At 31.8% G+C, this 18,642-nt stretch overlaps 1 protein-coding gene across 8 annotated transcripts in view; it reads left to right on the forward strand.

The window, feature by feature from the left end:
• Window positions 1–18,642, forward strand: part of LOC129801930 (acid sphingomyelinase-like phosphodiesterase 3b) — a 176,543-nt gene that overhangs the window by 115,797 nt on the left and 42,104 nt on the right. The window lies entirely within an intron of this gene.

Genomic DNA, 18,642 nt, shown 5'->3' on the forward strand with positions numbered 1-18,642 from the left:
CACCTTTGAAATTATTTTATCCCAGTTACTTCAGTCAAAATCGTTATTGAATTTGTTAAATAAACGTAATTGATTTATTTTCCTCGATTATGTGGTTTTCTTTTTGGGTAGGTTTTGATACTAATCTCAAAATATTCTAAAATGCACACTTTTTGCCATATTTTTAGTTCAGTATTCATTTCTGATTTGTGAATTAATTTAATCGGTAATAAATCATTACACAATCAGGAATCATTGAAAAACTTAATTCTTGTTGTGAGTTCGAGCATTCTGCAAATCCCGGCATAATTATTTTTGGTATTAATAAAGTAACATTAAGGTATGATTAGAACTCAGGGCTACTTCAAGTAATTTCAGTTAAGTTTAAATAACGTTTTTAAGACCCGCATCTAGTGAAATTTTGCTCTTCGGCCAACTTCTGAAGGTAAAACTCTTCAAAATCTCAAAAAAGATAGAAGGATTCTTGTTTTGAATAAGGGCAATATTTTAAAATGATAGCACTAAATTCAATATATTTCTTTCAATATTCCTCGAAACTTTAGACTTTTAACGAGGTTCCTAAAGGCTATCAATGGTAAAACTTTGAAGCCTTGATTTCTTTTATATTGTAAAATGAAAAATAATATAAGATTTTGAGCTCAAAACCTTTGTAAAGAATGATAGTCTATGCACCTTGATTGGTACAGATAACTTGAATTTTTTAGAGTATTGTAAGAAGAATTCAACAAATTTCAATCAAAATGTTTTCATTTCTCTATTTCAAAAGGTTATTCCCCTGAGATCCGAAAGGGTGGAAAACCATTTGATATGTGTGAGAATTTTTGTACTACCTCCATTGGGTTTCATTCCGTTTATTAGCCAGATACATCGACCCTTAGAGGCCATTTCCTTTCGCTTTTATGCGGAATTACTCTTTTACGGAAATACACTTCATGAACAATTATCCACTGATTTATTGCAGATTTTCACCACGCTATGGTAGAAAAAAATAAATCTGATAGAATGGTTAAAATAAGTCTAATCTAATCTGTCGTAATCTGTATGTCAGGTCATTGTTAGAGCCCAGAGATAATGGAATTGTTGATGGTGGGAAATTGCAGAAAATGATCCGATGGTAGCCTCTGATGACTATATATAGAAATGGTTTCTTTTACCAATGAATATCATTATCATGCAATTCCATTTAAGCAGATAGTTTGAGGAGGATTTTGGAGTGTGGGATATTCTTTAGTGGCATTTAATGTAGAGGAATTTTATCAATTTCCCTTTGCTAAACTATTTCCTGCTTTCCTCGTTAATCTCCATGCTGTGGGACGATTTATAGAGGACTTATGGTTGCAGTTATCATGGGATGGTGTATGATGGAATCCTGCGTTTGAGCATACTGGAGGATTGTTCTGAACTATTTGAGTGTATGGATTCTATGAGTGGAAAATGAGGGTTTAGGGACAAATTAATAATGTTCAAAATGAGATTCCAGACTGCAAAGATCATATATTGGTGTATGATTTATCCACAATTTTCATTGTAGTACTGTTTGTATGGATTAGAGACGAGGGATTTTCTCACTCATTTTCCATGTGGACACAAAATGTTGAAATTTCACATTGTAAAATATGGCTATATGCTCGTATTCTCATGCTCTCTGACTCTCTATCCACATTAATAATCTCTCTGGGGAACATTCCTTTGAGTAAATGAAGAGAAATAGAAGAGTTCCCTTAACATTAATTTAATACTTATTATACATTATTTTACCTAATATATCTAACTATTCCTTACATTTATAATCCATTTGACTCTCATGATACACACCCTTCTTCAGTAAACTTTTAGACAAAGTTGTTGAAAATTTCCTAAGCTCGTGGGAAATGTTCAAGGATACAAACTCCTAAATCTTATTATACCTCTTTATTTGTTCTAAATGCTTCGTAAAAGTTAAAGAGAAAGCCGATATACAATAAAGAATTTAAAATTTCAATTTTTCAAAAAATAAAGTAACAAGATTTATGTATTTTTTGTCTTTAGATTTGCTCACACTGAAATATTTCGCATAAATGAAGCGTTTGTCATAAATAAACATATTTCAGAATAGAATACATATTAATAGTGCAAAATATTGTGCAACATTTTTAGCAGACTGCCCCTCGAATTAATATCAAACTGAAAGATAAAAAAAAACTTTCAGACCTAAAACATTTATATATATTTTTAATTGTAGAGTTATATTTTATATATTCATGAATTTGAACATCCGTAAAGCTTTAATTTTCGTCTACAAATTCCAGACTTAACTCTTTTAAATTTATTCGTTAAAAGTTTTGTTTTATTTTCAGAATAATTCCCATCATTTTCCAAAATTTAATTGAAGTTTCAATTTAATTCTAACTTTATTTTCATTTTCAGAGATCGTTTATTATTGTCGCTTTTCATATACTGACTTTTAGCAATAGTCAGCAAAGCTTAAATTGTTAATTAAAATAGTAAACTAGATTATGGGGATGGAAATTAAATAGTGCGAATTAAAACAAATAAAATAAAGTATATAATTATATATCATTATTATTGTTCATTTAATTATATAAATATTAAAATTTATTGAATTGGCATTATTGTTAATAAATTAAACTTTTATCGCATGATGTAAATTTTATAATTTAGGTAACAAGTAAACATGTTTATTGCACAATCAGGTAAATTAGTTTATTAATTAGGACGCCATACAAATGACCAGCTAAAAGTTTAATTTAGTAAGCAAAACAATATCAATTTAGAACTTTAAAAGCAGCGAATTTGTCAGGGAAATTTTGGGAAAGGGACAACAAAAAGTTTTTATTATACCTGCTAGCATCCTAAATATTAATTGAACACATTAGTTCCATTTTTGGTTTTTTATAGATCAATTATATAATTTTTACTGACCATTTGTTTTGATAATAATTAAAAAATTTAAGAATAAAAATACTCTTTTTTTTTTAATCTTTCTCAAAGTGTCTTTATTTTTAAAATTACTTGGAATTCAATGGCTCACCAGACAGTCCTTGATATATACGTAAACCCGACAGTCCTTCAAACAATTAAATATTTTTATGTTCCTTGAGAAGTTTCTCCATATTCGAAACTCTTCTATTAATTTCCTTGAACATTTTTATGAATAATATAGTCATTTTGTGAGATGAATAATTTCAACAATAAAGAAATTAAAATTCAATTTTTTTATTTTTTATTTTAATCAAAATCTCAAAATGAGAACCTTTAAGAACGGACTTACTAAAAGTTATAAATTTCTTCGAGTGTTTGTAAAACTTTTTGTAATTGCCATTTGCATTGAGATGCCTATTAACTTTTTATTGAATTTTCAGTAAAATATATATATTTTGAAGGGACCAATTGTATGACCTAAATTTTATAAGAAAATCTATGACATTGCAAGAATTTCATTAGGAATAAATAGAGTACTGTAAAGTTTTACTTTAATTCTTCTCAGAATTTGTACAATGGATCCATAACATTTTACAAAACTGTTGACATAATACAATAAAAAGATGATGAACATTTTAATGTTGGAATAAGTTCTTGGTCAATCATAAACTGTTTTATATGCATTTCGGAGTTTTAAAATCAATTAGTTTTCTTAATGTTGGTCTGAATGGGAAGGAGATTTTTACCGACGTCTTTGGGTTTGGCGTGGTTAGGGAATTGTGAGAAAATATATTGGAAAATTTGACCCCATCTAGAAACATATTGCATAGCTTTAGAAATTATATGAAAGATTATTAAAAATTTCATCTGATATGCACTGATTTAATTCTGTACTACCCCATATCCTGAGAAAAATGCTTTGATAGACTGGTAGAAGGGGTCATCGAAGCTTGAAAATCTATCTCTAACTGTATTTAATTTAAACCGGCAATATACAGATGAAGAAACGCATAAACGAACAACAAGCAAAACGCAATTTTCCAGGAAAACTTTTAATTCCATGATTTGGCTGTAATAGCTTGAGCAGTATTTTGTTAAAGGTAGTCAGTAAAATTAAAAAAAGAATAAATTGTTATGTTAGTTTGGTTTGAAGAGATTTTGATCTATCACTTTTAAGGTTTCTTTTGACCAAAATTGATTTTCTCATTGACCAGTCTGCTAGATTACTGAACAAAAATGTCTAATCCATTTTCATTTCATATTTAAAATCAGGTTTAATCTCATAAAAAAATTAAACTGATCATTAAATTATACCCAAAATTTTCGTTGTTTAAAAATCATAATTTACTAGTGGTCTCACTTTACAGTTCGTACAATTAAATTACAAAAAGCATATTTTGATTTTATTTTATTAATATTTTATTTATTTTTTATCATAGCAAAATTCAACGAAGCCATTTATTTTAATTGTTTATTATTATTACATTTCGAACATTCGAGTAGAGTTTTTATTTAGTGATGGGAATATCATTTAATTGCCTATGAAATACGTTTCAGGTGTTTCAGCATTTGTAGCGAATTAAAAAAAAATGGAAAAAACATTTAACATAAAATGAATAAATATTCAATGGCGTAAATAGCTCCAATTAATTTTTACCTATCGCTATTTCTGGAAATGCTCATGATTGAGATTCTATAAACAATGTTAATTAATAATGTGGGCGCAATTAAAAAATTAAATCTGTCCCTTCGAGCAAATTTTACAGAGTGTAGGAATTTTGATTGAAAAGTTAATAAAAATAATACGAACTTGCTGAGAAAGTTCAGAGTTCATCTTGTTTAGGGGTCTCTTCTAGAGTGCCAAAGAAAAAGCCATTGTGGCCAAAACGTGTCAAAAGGCGATGAAAAAAGGTTGTAGAAGCCACCAAAAGTGCCACTCAATGGGAAAGTGTCACAAATTTGGTGGATACTGCAAAAAAATTCTAAATTTATTTTCACCTCTCTTTTGACCTAAAAGCCAACATCTCCATGCCACATTCTAACACATTCTGGGCAAATTCTGTCATTTTTTTTGCTGAGATCTTCAGCAATTTGCGCGTGTCCTTAAGCACGTGCTTTATCAAATTTGCTTTTCGAGAGCGACAGATGAAATAAAAGCCAAAGTCGGAAGAAAAAGTCATTGTGCCTCTTTCATCTCAAACATCCAACGTGTGCTTGCTTTAAAGTGAAAAACGATGGGCTTTTGTTATTCTTCACGGGGCTGTATTCATCCACGATGTTAAAGGAAAAATTCTATTTATATGTCATGGGTGCTATGTATAATTTTCTCGTATCGTCCATGATAAAATTTCATGTGCAAAGTGCGCGCGAGAACAGACAAAAAGTCGTGGAAGAGAGGATGAAAGGGGAACAAAATTACATTTGCAACGTGACTTATGCTGTTATTATATTCTCAAGCTTTTCCACCCTCTCATCACAACTCTTCTCGTTTCTGCTGGTGTTAGCAAGAGCGAACGCAGGGACGTTTGTATGTCAAGTTTCCAAACAACACAAAATGATGAGAGATTGCAAGGTTAAGCAAAAAAATTGACAATCTTTTCTTAGACAGGTTGCATACATGTAAAATTATTGCGTGTCTCTTAAGGCCCCTACACATTGTCAGACATTGCGTCAAAATGGAGCATTTTGAAAGAAATGACTTACACATGCTTAGGATAAGTGCGTCAAAATACTAAATTATGACATAAATTTCTCAAAATCTGTAATGGCCTCTATACACTAGAAAAATCTATGTCTATATTGAAGCAAATTTCCTACGTCTATGTGGGGAAAACTCCTCAATATGGACATAAATTTCTCTGGTGTACAGAAGCCATAATAGCCATCAAACACTAGATAACTTTATGTCTATATTTTGGAATTAATGAAGAAATTTTGACAGTTTATCCTATTATAGTCTCTACAAACTAGAGAAATATATGTCCATATTGAAGCAAATTTCCTACGTCTATGTGGGAAAAAAGTGTAGCGGCCATTAGGGGCGTAAAAACTTTGCTTCAATATTACTTATACATATCATCAAACATTATTTTCAACTGCTTGAACGCAAAGAGAAAGCAATTTCTGTTTTCTAAACAGTATGATATATTGGCTACCGGCCTTCGGTGACACCTCATAAGTCTATATTATCTAGCGAACTGACTTACCTAAATCACCCCACAGCCCTTTAATCCTCACCAAAAACATGTTTTTTTTTACATATCTGAAAATGTATCGAAGCCTTTGCAATGATTTTCGGACATACTTTGTAGTTAGTCCAGCTGAACGTTTCGTTCATGGACCGAACACCTATGACCGGTAAAATCGCCACCTTTCATTTTTCAAGGCCAAAATTCAACCCATGTGGAGGGCCTAATTTTCAATGGATTTTATCAAGTTTGGATTTTGTTTTTGAAAGGTCTTGCAATTCTCAACTCGACTGCATCGGTCACAATCTATTATGAATGAGTATAATTCTCTAAATTTAGTACAAAACTTTTTAAAATACTCTCTTTTTCAGTTTTCAACTCCAAGATGGTTTTATGTTGATGTATAGGCACATTTAAAAATATATAGGGTAAGGGCTCATAATTTTGCCCAGTCTGCTTATAAGCATCGATGTTCCAAGTTTGAAGTGCGATATTTTCGATACTAATTGACTTTTTTCGTTACTCTCTTTTCAGAAGGGTTGTTTAGAAACTTAGCAAGCTATTTATCGTCTTATTTTTACTAGAATTAGTTTTAATACGTTTAAAAATGAATTGATATGTAGAGGTGAATTTGACTCTTATTTTGTCCAACTTGGCTGTAAATTTGGACAGCTAATCCGCCTCAACAGGATGCCCATTGTTCTTCATTCTTCATCTGACATTTCCGGGAGCCTTTCAAGGCTTTTCTCGCTACATCTCTTTCGTAGAGATGATGCTCCTTTGTTTCTCCAGGCATTTGTCCAACCTAGTCAGCACAAAAGCAAAAACTTCACGAAATTTCGTGAGAAAAACATCTGTCCAAAATAAGAATCATCACCTCACTGGTGAATGTCTTAAAAAATTTCCCATTTTTCACACGAAAAATTTAATTCACAAGAGTCACTTCAGGTCAAATTTACAAATCACCACTAACGTGAATCAACACAATTTTCAAATAATATTTAATAATATCACTCAAAAAAAGCGAAGAAGCATTGTTAGTACTTCACCACAGCTAAATAAGACTGAAGTAAACACGAAGTTCTGTCATATTTCTCGTAAGCAATTGCTCACACTGAATTTTCAACAAAGCAATTTTAACTCAAATCATATTCAAAATTTAATGTATTTAGTGTTAAAATCTTCCAAAAAGAACAAATATTTAGATAGAATTCATTTTTCATCAAATATTGGAATAAAAATCCATCATTTTAATCAATTTATTTTTAGTGTCTAATTTTATCCTCAAAGTGTCCAAAATAAGAAACTGGAAAAAATTATGAGCCTTTCCCCTATTATTTAAAATTTCTTTCTTTGGGAGTTCGAGTAGCTCGCCATGCCTCCGACGGTTTGCTACCCCCGCTACTCTTTTTTTAATTTTTCAGTATTTACGCATTTTCTCATCTTTCATTCTCTTCTTTTCTATGTATATGTTTATTTCTGAAAGACTCAGACAACACAACAAGTGTTTTCAATGGGTCGAAGATAATATCCTAAAAATCAAAATCCTGACAGCCAAAATCCCAAACACCAAAATCCGGAAAGCCAAAATCCGACTTCTTAAAATTGTCATAGCTACTCCTATACTGTTGCACCCACGTTTGCTGGAAGCAAAGGGAAAATGTCTGGGTTTGTGAAATTATTCCACTCATTATCCTCTGTTAATTTCAAAATTTTGACCATTTGGGATTTTAGCTGCCACCGGTTTTCCGCATGAACGTCATCTGAGTCCCTAAACTCTCTTCCGCGCTTTCTGTGTAGCGTTTATCGTTTTTAATTACGGAAGCCTTTCATCTTTGGGAGATTTCTTTTATTTTATCATCATCATAATGATTTTCAACCGCTTATCTCTATTGGGTTCGCGTGCCAATGACATCAAGGTTAATGGCCCACGTCTGTCTATCCTCCGCTACTTCAGGCGGAAAATTTCTCGCAAATATGTACAAGCCATTAGAAAGATGAGGCCTTTGATCAGAATAAGAAAAGTAAAATTTTGTCAATAAAAAATAAAATATAATAATTGATAGAATTTTCCAACAACATTGTATTTTAGGAGACTAAAAACTTTGCTATTTGAAGTTAATTCTTAAATGTCTTATTTTCCTCTTGATACTCTTCTATATATCGTGAGTTACCGTGAAAAATTTAGTCAAAAGAAAATCCAATTAAATCAGTGTTCAATTAAGAACTCTAAATACACTTTTTTAAGCTTTACAATGTCTAAGTGTATTATAATTAACCTGTCTTTCTAAAAGTTGACCCGTTATAGCCCCTTACTACTTAATAATCTTTACCTTCATTCCCTATCTATACCCTTCTTGTAAATAGTTATAATCACGCATTATTGTGCATTTCCTTTGAAAGCTGTCCTAAAAGTAAAGTGCTCGAACAATCCAATCATTCACAAAACCAATAAATTATAAGTATAGGGTAAGTGTGCCAAATTCCGGCCAGCTTGCAATTTCGCCCACCTTTTTTGTTCCTCGAATTTTCATTATTTTTTAGTTTTAGATACTCTAGAGATTATACAATGCAAAAGAATAAAAAAATGTAGCTTTGAAAAACGAGATGACGTGAAAAAGACATTGGAAGAATTCCCGAAGGGCAAGGAACTATGAGAATGAAGGTGGCCGAAATAGGGCACCAAAGCTATGTCTACATTTTTATTCATTTTAAAATGTATTAAGAACGATTTTAAAGTAAATAAAGACGATAAACTGTCTACAAGATTCTAAGCAACACTCATTAAGTATAGAAGGAATGAAAAAATCTATTTCTATTAAATATATTACATTTGAAACTTGAGACTTTGGCGCTTGCATGCAACTATGCCGGAATTTGGCACACTTACCCTAATATTACTCTAATGGCCTATACATATTAGAGAAATGTGTGTCCATATTGAAGCAAATTCCCTACTGAGCGCTTGTTTAGTAAGAACTCTTCAATATGGACACAAATTTCTGTAGTGTCTAGAAACCTTAACGCATTGAATCTGGTTGCTTTTAAGGATTTTTACAAGTTTTATGAAGAATCCTCCAATCTTACAGTGTTTAGCATTACCCTCTTTGAGAGCTTGTATGGTATGTGAACCTTTTTTCTCTGAAATGACTGACTTTGTCCGCGACAATTGTTGGTCTCTGAACAAAAGTGGCTTTTTCTTGGTTTGAATACAAATTGTTGTATTACCGTCATATGTTTCAGGAGACATTCATGGCCTTATAGAGATTGCTCTAAGTATAACAGAAAAGAAAAACATGGACAAAAAAATTCAAAAGGAGAAAAAAATAATAACATGAGAGATCTACAAAACTGAGGAACGTGATTTCTGCTTTTGCTTTTTATTTATATTTACCATCTTGGGAATCCCAATCCTAGCAACGTTGTCCTCTAATGAAGAAAATTATGTTGCCACTTCTATTTTATACATACGACAACTGTTTCCGCCAAAAATTCACCCAAACTCAAAAATAGTTGAGAGATTTTTATCACACAATTGTGCAACTTAGTATCCAAATGCTGTGAATTTTTGGCGAGGTAGAGTCACTTTGTCTCACTGTCTTCCCAAAAGCTTTCTATTTTTCCCATGCTTTCTTCCTCATACAAGGTAGAAGATAGCTTGTATGAAATATTAAGTGGAAGTTACTTAAAGTTTCCGCTGTTATATAGAATTATTTTTCTAACGGAAAATTCCACTATACTCATATATAACAAGGTTGGAAAATTAAAACTTTAGATGTGTGCGGGGAAAACCGATTCCACAAACTTAGAATGTGCGAAAAGTTTCCTTTCTAGTAAAGAAAAAATTTTAGGATTTTTAAAATATTTGAAATATAAGTATAGGTACAGTTTTTGAACTTTAAAGAGGTTGAATTTTCTAAACTTACTTTTAAATTATACAAATTGATAATTAGTGAAAGTTTTGCTATATTAGTATTAACATTTTTAAAGAGAAAAACACGATGTTGGTCAGTAAATAATTCAAATTTTATGAGTTATAATTCACTTTAAGCAATATTCTTGTTCCTAGGACGATTCATAATTAAATATTTTTTCATTTAACAGTGATTTCAATTGCATTTCTTTGTTACAAATACCTTCTAATTGCCTCTACACAATAGAGAAAATTATGTCAATGTTGAAGCAAACTACCTACGCTGGTGTATGAAAAACTCTTTAATATGGACATAAATTTCTCTAATGTGTAGAGGCCATAATTGAAATGTTTGCTGACCAATTTTTTTAAAATACTGACCAAAATATTGCAGCCTTTTACTATATGGATATTAGAGTCTAATGACGTCTACACACTAGAGAAATTTATGTCCATATTGAACAGATTATACAACACAAGCGTAGGAAATTTACTTCAATATGGACATAAATTTTCGTGGTGTGTAGACGTAGAGACTTGTGACTTAATTATACTAACTCAGTTCAGATTTGGTTATGAATGCCAGTTCAATCCATTATTTGAATAGACATGTTAAGCTTCTTGAATGTTAAGATAATTAATACGTTCATTGAGAAAAAAAGAGGATGCGATTAACATTTTTTCCTCATAAATTTAACACATTTTAGGTGTAAAAATATATCAACATTTTTTAATGTTAACCCTCTAACGGGTAAGACCGCCTCCAGGCGGTCTTCACAAAAATCACATTTACAGCGACAATAAAGGTTTTATTTATTTAAAAGTGCTATAGTGCCCTCGGTAATAGTCTTATAAACATCTCTTGAAACTTAGTATATTTATTTAAAAAATTTGAAAGAAGTAAAAATGTGAATTTTAGAAGCAAAACGTGTTTCAAAAAAATTTTATATTTTCTCACCTAGCGCCTAAACTAAAAGAGATAATCAAGAATGTATAGTTTCTTGACTTTATTGGATTATAATTATCTTAGAAAACATTGTTTTATAACTTTTTTTTCGCATATTAAAGAAAACACCGTTATAGGGTTAATTTTCCACCTTATTAACGGTAAATTTAACATGAAAACGAGTACATTTTACCCCTAATACACATAAAAAGGGTAATATTTACACCGATTTCGGATCAATACTGCAGGGTAAAATTAACATTTCCGGAATGTTATTTTTACCTTTTCGGATTTCTCTCAGTGTTAGATTAATTTTGTTCCACATTGAAATATGGTGGTTATTATAAAAATATTTTCTATGAACAATATATTTTATCTCATTTTGTGTTTAATTTTATCCCATTGAAAGTGATTGTTTCTATTTTTCTAACGAAAAAATTAATTATCACGATAAAAAAATTCTATAATGTAATTGAAATTTCGAAAACTTTCAAAATCTGATATTACTACCAAATAGAGATAGAAACTATCTCGTAATGCGATTAAGTTTACCCTAAAATGGAGAAAAAAATTCAATGATAAAATGGATAAGAAAAAAAACACAAAATGTGATTGAAATAATTACAAAATGGAGCAGAAATCATTCCAGAATGTGAAACAACTAATCGTGAAACGGATTAGATTTATTTTCAAAAACTAATAAAAAAAATTTCATAATGGGATATAAGAAATTCTAAAATGAGTGTCAACACAATCACAAAATGAGATGGAATCAATCCCAAAATGGGAATGAATTCAATTGTAAAATGGAATAGGACGAATAGAAAAATGGGATAGAATCAATCGCAAAATGGAATAAAATCAATTCTGTGATGCGAAACTATTAATTGCAAAACAGAATACATTCGATTCCATAAAAATAGGATGGTATCAATTACAAATTAGGATTTAATTCAATCTAAAAGCAGGGTGAAGTCAATTGCAAAATGTGTTAAGTTTGTTTGCAAAACAGGGTTAGATACTTTTATAAATGCCACATAATCAACTTCAAAATAGGAATGCATCTAATCATTAATGGGATAGACTAACACAGATATTGTAGAAATTGAGATTGCGAATAATCTCAGCTAACAAGTTCAGTAGGACTCATTTGCAAAAAGGTGATAGAAACAATCACATAATACGCTAGAATCAATCCCAACATGCGAGTAAATTCAATTATAAAATGGGGTAGATTCGACTCTAAAATTAGAATGAATATAATTCCAAAATGGAATAGAACCAAATACAAAATGAGATGAAATCAATTACAAAAGGAAATAAAAATCTATTCCGGAATATGTGGAATAAATTCGATTTTAAAAGAATACAATGGAATCAAACTCCAGACAGGATTTACTTCTACCTAAAACAGAGATAAAATCAATTGCAAAATGGGGTAAAATCGGTAAAATCGATAACAGCATGTTCTAAATAGCAATCCAAAAATGGGACTCAGATCTTATAAATATCACAAGTATCTCAAAATGTGATATGTCCTATTGGTCTTTTTTTTTAAATAAATTTTGATAGGTACTGCAAAATTATTAATGTAACCAAATTTTCCTAAATATATGAAAAGGGTTAAATGATGTGTATGGTGTGTGATGTACCAATTTCACCACACAGAATCTTCCCTTGTGTTCTCAGTTCCTTGTGTTATGAATAGATCTTCAGGAGGATATGTATAAAAGAAGCACTTTCTCAAGTTGCTTCTTTTCACTCTCTTTCCGGTCTCAAACGCCCGCGCTGCGACTTTTCCCACCAGAAAGTTTTCGTGACAAAAGAGATAGGAGGGTAAGTGAGAAATGAAAGCGCGGGAAAAAAGCTTATTATAAAGAATCGCACAACCAACACCGGAAATACTTTGAATAGCTCACAGGATGGAACATTTATGAGATTGTGGGGGGAAAAATTGCGTGTTTATTGGTGTACAGGAGGAAGTAGTACCTTGCGAAAAGTTTCAATTGTTTCCCATCACTGGAAAATTAAATTGTTGGCCAATACTCAACCCCCTTTATTCTGATGAATAAATCACATTTAAGCGCACCATCAACTTTTTCATTTCACAATTCCCCCCCTCCCCCCCATCATGCCCTCACCGCAACCGACTTCTTCTGCACGTTCAATGGCATATAGATTGGGATTTTGAACGTGGGGTGGTTTTTCTTTTGGGAAAATTCTCAAGTTAACCAACCCCAGCTGCGAGATGTATAAAAGTCAGTCACCCGCTGAACCATATTTCTTTTATTATTTGAAAGAAACAGAGCGGAATAAAATACACAGGGAATAGTAGATGGGGGAGGGAGAAAGTTTTTGATATAGAATATATCAAGTGGAACACATTTAACCTCTAAGGGTGTCCCCAAACTCCCGCGCAATCTTGTAAGAGTCACACAATTACATCAGTGATTTCATCGATATTCGAAGCTTTCTGCTGAATAAATTGCTGGAAACTCTAAAGACATCCTCAATTCTCTGGTAGAATAGAAGAAAATTTTCGAGGCGAAGAAAAATTACATTGTTTTCTGGGTAGATACTTCTTATAAAAAGCTCCAATGGAGCTTTCTATGCTGGAAAAGTTTCTATAAACGGCAAAAAAAACACATACAACTTCACTTCACTAACTTTGCGCTCTTGTAATTTTCACCATCGACTTTCCCATCCACCCACAACACCATTCAACACTGGTGATTTTCTGTCACTTCTCGAAAATACCCCTCCCTATTATGTTAAACTGGAGCGTCTTACAAAGTGGAAAAAATATGAAATTTTCATGGAAGTCCCATTAGCTAATTTTCAACAACTGCCGACAAATTTTTCCCATCAGCAATTTTCAATTCCGGAAGGGAATTGAACTTTCTGCAAATGTCCTAGAAAGGGTGACACAATTGACACAGACGTTTCACAATAAGAAATTACCAGATATATCTTTAGCGACGATTAAGTCGATGTCGACTAGAAAAAATAAGATTTCTCTTCCGAGAATTTAATCCTTTAATGTTGATCCTCTACACAGAAAATATTGTTTATAAATAGAGATAAGCCTTTTTATTTTATTATGTTATAATTAGTAGATTGGTGAGGAATAAATCAATTTGGTTAATAAATCGATGGTTGGGTCAGCAACTGTGCTAACTGCATTTGCTTTAGTCTGCATTCGTTGCAAATGCCACGCAGCGATGCGTCATTTACAACGAATGCAGACGCAAAGCAAATGCAGTTAACTTAGTTGCTGATTCAAACCGACGAAATATTTCATTCGTTCTGAAAACAATCGCAAATTTGCTAAAACATTTTATGAAAAAAAATGTTGGACGTTTTTCGGATTCAGAGATTTATAAAGGTCAACAAAAATTCTATTTTAAAATTTTTCTGTCAATAAAAGGGGTGACAATGCGTCCCAAACTTTGTGAATGGCTCAAAATCATGACTTAGATGCTATCTTTTAAAAGTACTTTCGCATCATATACTGTTTACCGGTTCTTAACCGATTTAAACACATTTGTAGATCACTCGAAAGATCCCAAAAAATAATTTTAAGAGTAGTAACATTGATTTATAAATCACTCAAAATATTGCCCAGAATAACTTAGGACTAATATAATTGAATTTCGAATAAAAATTAGTTTTCGATTATTAACCGGTCCATTACCGGTTCAAAACCAATTGGAACCGGTTCAGTTTTGTCGGAAATTCTAAGATCTTTCCAACTAGCCCAAACATGACCCCTGATAAATGCGCTCTATAAAACCTTTTTAACATTTAACCATGAAAACCCGTTATAGGAATGATTCAACGTTCAAATATCCGCCTGGGTAATCGCTAAAACATATCCAAAATTGAAAAAAAATCGCACACAGCGTTTTTTTTAACTTATGGGGGGAGGTCAGCCGAAAGTCCCAAGTCTCTATCTCTCACCATTTTATACCTAATTTATATTGAAAATAAAACGCAAATTGTTTTATTTTCAAACGAACTTTAGCAATTGTCGCTAAAGTTCATATCTTCATATTTTAAAAATCCACTCAATCTATAAAAATGTATGAACAAGCGCCTGGCAAGTTGGCCTTTTTATATGGAGCTATTTGAAGCCAATTCCTAAATTGATCTCGGACTCAGCTCACAGTGCTCCAAGGCAAAAATTTATTTGAACAAAAATTTAGTATATTTATCCCTCTATACGGAAAGATATCTTATAATACGAAAAAACTTCTCAGTTTTTAAATATTTAGCATAACGCTCACGAGTGCAGAAAAATTCCCGTACGTATTTGTACGTGAAAGTAAGAAATTGGCTTCAACTTTGAAGGCTACTCGCCGGGGACTAGTGTATGAAATACCTACAGCAAGAATTTGCCAAAGAAGTCACTTAATGGTTCCGTTCAGTAAAAACCTTTCGAAAAGAAAAAAACCACTCCAAAGCCAAGCCTAACCTATTCGAAAATCTACCGGAAGCCTGAAGTGCAAGTTCACGTACTCGCCGCTGTAACGCTGATTGTTCTGTCATTTAGAATTTGGGTATTCTTGTCACTTCAATCATCAACAATATCAATAATAATCTGTAAACCTTTCGCTACAAAAAGTGAACTTTTGTGTAATTTTGTGGAAGTTCAGGATGGCAGAATGTTTGAATTGCAATTTTATAAAAATAAATGTTGTCTTCATGAACTTTCTCATTTTTCTGTAATTTGTCGGTTTAAAAAAGATTCGAGCTTCCAACGGGGTTTTTAAGTAAGTTCTCCCTTATATACATTCGAATCGGTACAGAAAAAAAACCTTAACCGGAGAGAGCTTTCAAATCAGGAAGGTTATTACTTATTACTGAACGAGAGTAATAAATTATAAAAGAATTTAATATGCGACAGGAATATTGCGAGCCTCTGTGCCCTATTTTCTCACGATTATATGAAGTACATAATATAATCGTAAAACGTATGCTCGAGACACTTCAAAATTCGGACAAGAATTACTCCAACCACTACGGGGACAAAACGAGAAGTAAAAATTTTGATTTTCGAAATTGATCTTCGAATTTCATTTTTCGTGGGGAAATTCCTTCTGTGGCTGCTTGGATTGATGATTATTAATTACGTTTTTGTATATATAATACAATTTTGAATTAAGGTTAAATCTCTCTTGTCAACATCTCACTCCAGAGAATTCGAGTAAAATTACTTAGTTATAGTTACAAAATTTTTCTACCTAGATTTGGAGAATCAGTTGAGATAAAAGTTTCTAAAAGAATGTGAAAATGTCTATTTGTCTATTCACAGCTACAGTTTTATTCTCCAATAGTGTTGGCTGAAAGGTAAAATGAACTCTTCTTATACAAAATGTCGTTGATGTACAAGGAATTGAAGCTTAATTGCGAATTTTCAAACAAAACTTTCATTATAAAGTCGCCTTAGGGGAAAGTCGAGCACCTTTGAAATTGGGCTTTTTTTATATTTTTAAACAGAATTGAGTTTTGTCGTTATGAAATTTAGCTTCTCAACTGGTTTGTGGAACTAAATTGTATAATGATAAGGTCAAGCTTAATTTTAAAATAAGAAAAAGAAGCTAATTTTAAAGCTGTCCCAATTCAAAGGTGCCTCACATCCCCCTATGTCAACAAAAATAACTAGATTTTCGTTTGCTCAATAGAGAATGGTAATGCAAATTTTGATTTGTATTTGTACAAAAAGTGACAGGTGTGATTTTAATTTAAATCCACCGCAGTTTCATAAAAAGTTTGTTTTTGTATGATTCCAAGAATCTAAAATTCACAAATTTTTATATCAAAGAACCAATTTTAAAAATTATTTTATATTTCCATAACAAAAGCAATTAGTAGAGGAAAGGAGGCCTATTTTGAAATTTATGAAACAGAATTTGTACCTCAAAATTTCCAAGGATACCCCGTGTGAATACAAAATAAATAAGTTGAAGACTTTGATCCTTATCTCTTGATGCTTTTATCTTGATATCCAATCAGAAAATGCAGATGAGGTTGCCTTTCATCTTCCCTGTCAATATCTCAAAATGATTGGCAATGGATGATTAAAATTGAGTTGTAGAGAAGCTATGCTAATGCAAATTCATCCTATTTTTTTACAAAGATTTTTTTTTGTTATAAAAATTCACCCCGAAAAGAGTGGAAAAATCAGCCTCCGTGAACAATTATGCTGAGCTTTGGCAAAAAAAAAAGATCTCCTCGCGAAAAATCATGCAAATTATTCATTTAAATTTTGTGGATGATTTTGCAAATTTCAGTGATTTCCGGGAAGAAAAAAAAGAGCTGTTTTTGAGGGCAGGAAAATTTCCCCAATGTGTTGGGTGAAAGAGGTTTTTGTGAACGAGAGGTGGAATTTAATTTTCATACATCCACATACCATTAATAATGTACTTGAGGGAGAAACTTTAAAATTGCATATCGACACGTAAATTTATTTCAGTTCGTGATAAACAGGCATGTTTGAGGGTCTTTTCTCCAACACAGGCACTTCTCTATTTAAAATTAAAATTATACCATAGCACAATATAGCAATAATGTGGGTGATGGAGAGATGAGGAAAATTGTTGCAATTAATTTATAGCAGAAAATGTGTTCCCACAGCGAACAATTTTGATCACCTGAAAAAAGGTGAATTTCTCTGCAAAACGTATCCCACGAATGAGGCCCAAGAGTGAGGTTTTTGGTCTCCCCAAGAGACCTTTCACGTGATCCTATGGGTTGAATGATGCCCCTATGCTCCCAATAAAAGACACTTTTATGTGTTTACCAGAGACATTTTGCTTCATAATTGCCAAATATGAATTAAGAGACTTTCCCAACCATACCCCCCTGGTACCATTTTCCCCCAAAAAGGGAAATTAATTTACAAGAAAGAGAGTTTCAAGGGCATTCCTCACTGAAGGTTACAGTGTAAAATGCTGCGCACTTTAATTTTGAAACTCAAAGGATCGAGGCATTATTCTTTGGCAAAATGTTCTATTTTAGGAAAATATGCTGCGGGAGCTTTTGCAAATAAATCTCTCATTTACCACTTTTACCGATTTATTTCCAAGTCACGGGTAGGAGTTATCTTATTTAGAAGTCGGCGAAAAGTCTCTAAAAGACTGTAGAAGTCAATTTAAGTCGTCTTCAAGACAGAAATTATTCTTCAGTAGAAAGTTGAAGAGAGAAAGCTTTTACCAGGCGTCTCCACTTCGTATACACATACCGCTAAATTTTCTTGCCTTTCTCTCTTCATTTACAATAATTTAGTTTGCTGAAGGGTATTTAATTAATTCTGATAATAACATTTGTCGATTAGTATAAAATGTATTGACAATTATTAAATTGGAAATATCTTACGCTTTTAACCAAAGTAGCATTTAATGAACTACGTAATTAAATTGTGCATATTTTTGAAAAGTAAGAAATAACCACTTTGTAATAATAAATTAAGACTTACCATAAAATTTTCTATTGGAATACGGTCACTGAGAGAAATCCGAAAAAGTTAAAATAACATTTCGGAAATGTTAATTTTACCCTGCAGTATTGATCCGAAATCGGTGTAAATATTACCCTTTTTAGGTGTATTAGGGGTTAAAGTAACCCTTTTTCATTTTAATTTTACCCTTAAAAAGGTGTAAAATTAACATTAA

Source organism: Phlebotomus papatasi, chromosome 2 (genome assembly GCF_024763615.1).
Source record: "Phlebotomus papatasi isolate M1 chromosome 2, Ppap_2.1, whole genome shotgun sequence".
Classification (NCBI taxonomy): domain Eukaryota; kingdom Metazoa; phylum Arthropoda; class Insecta; order Diptera; family Psychodidae; genus Phlebotomus; species Phlebotomus papatasi.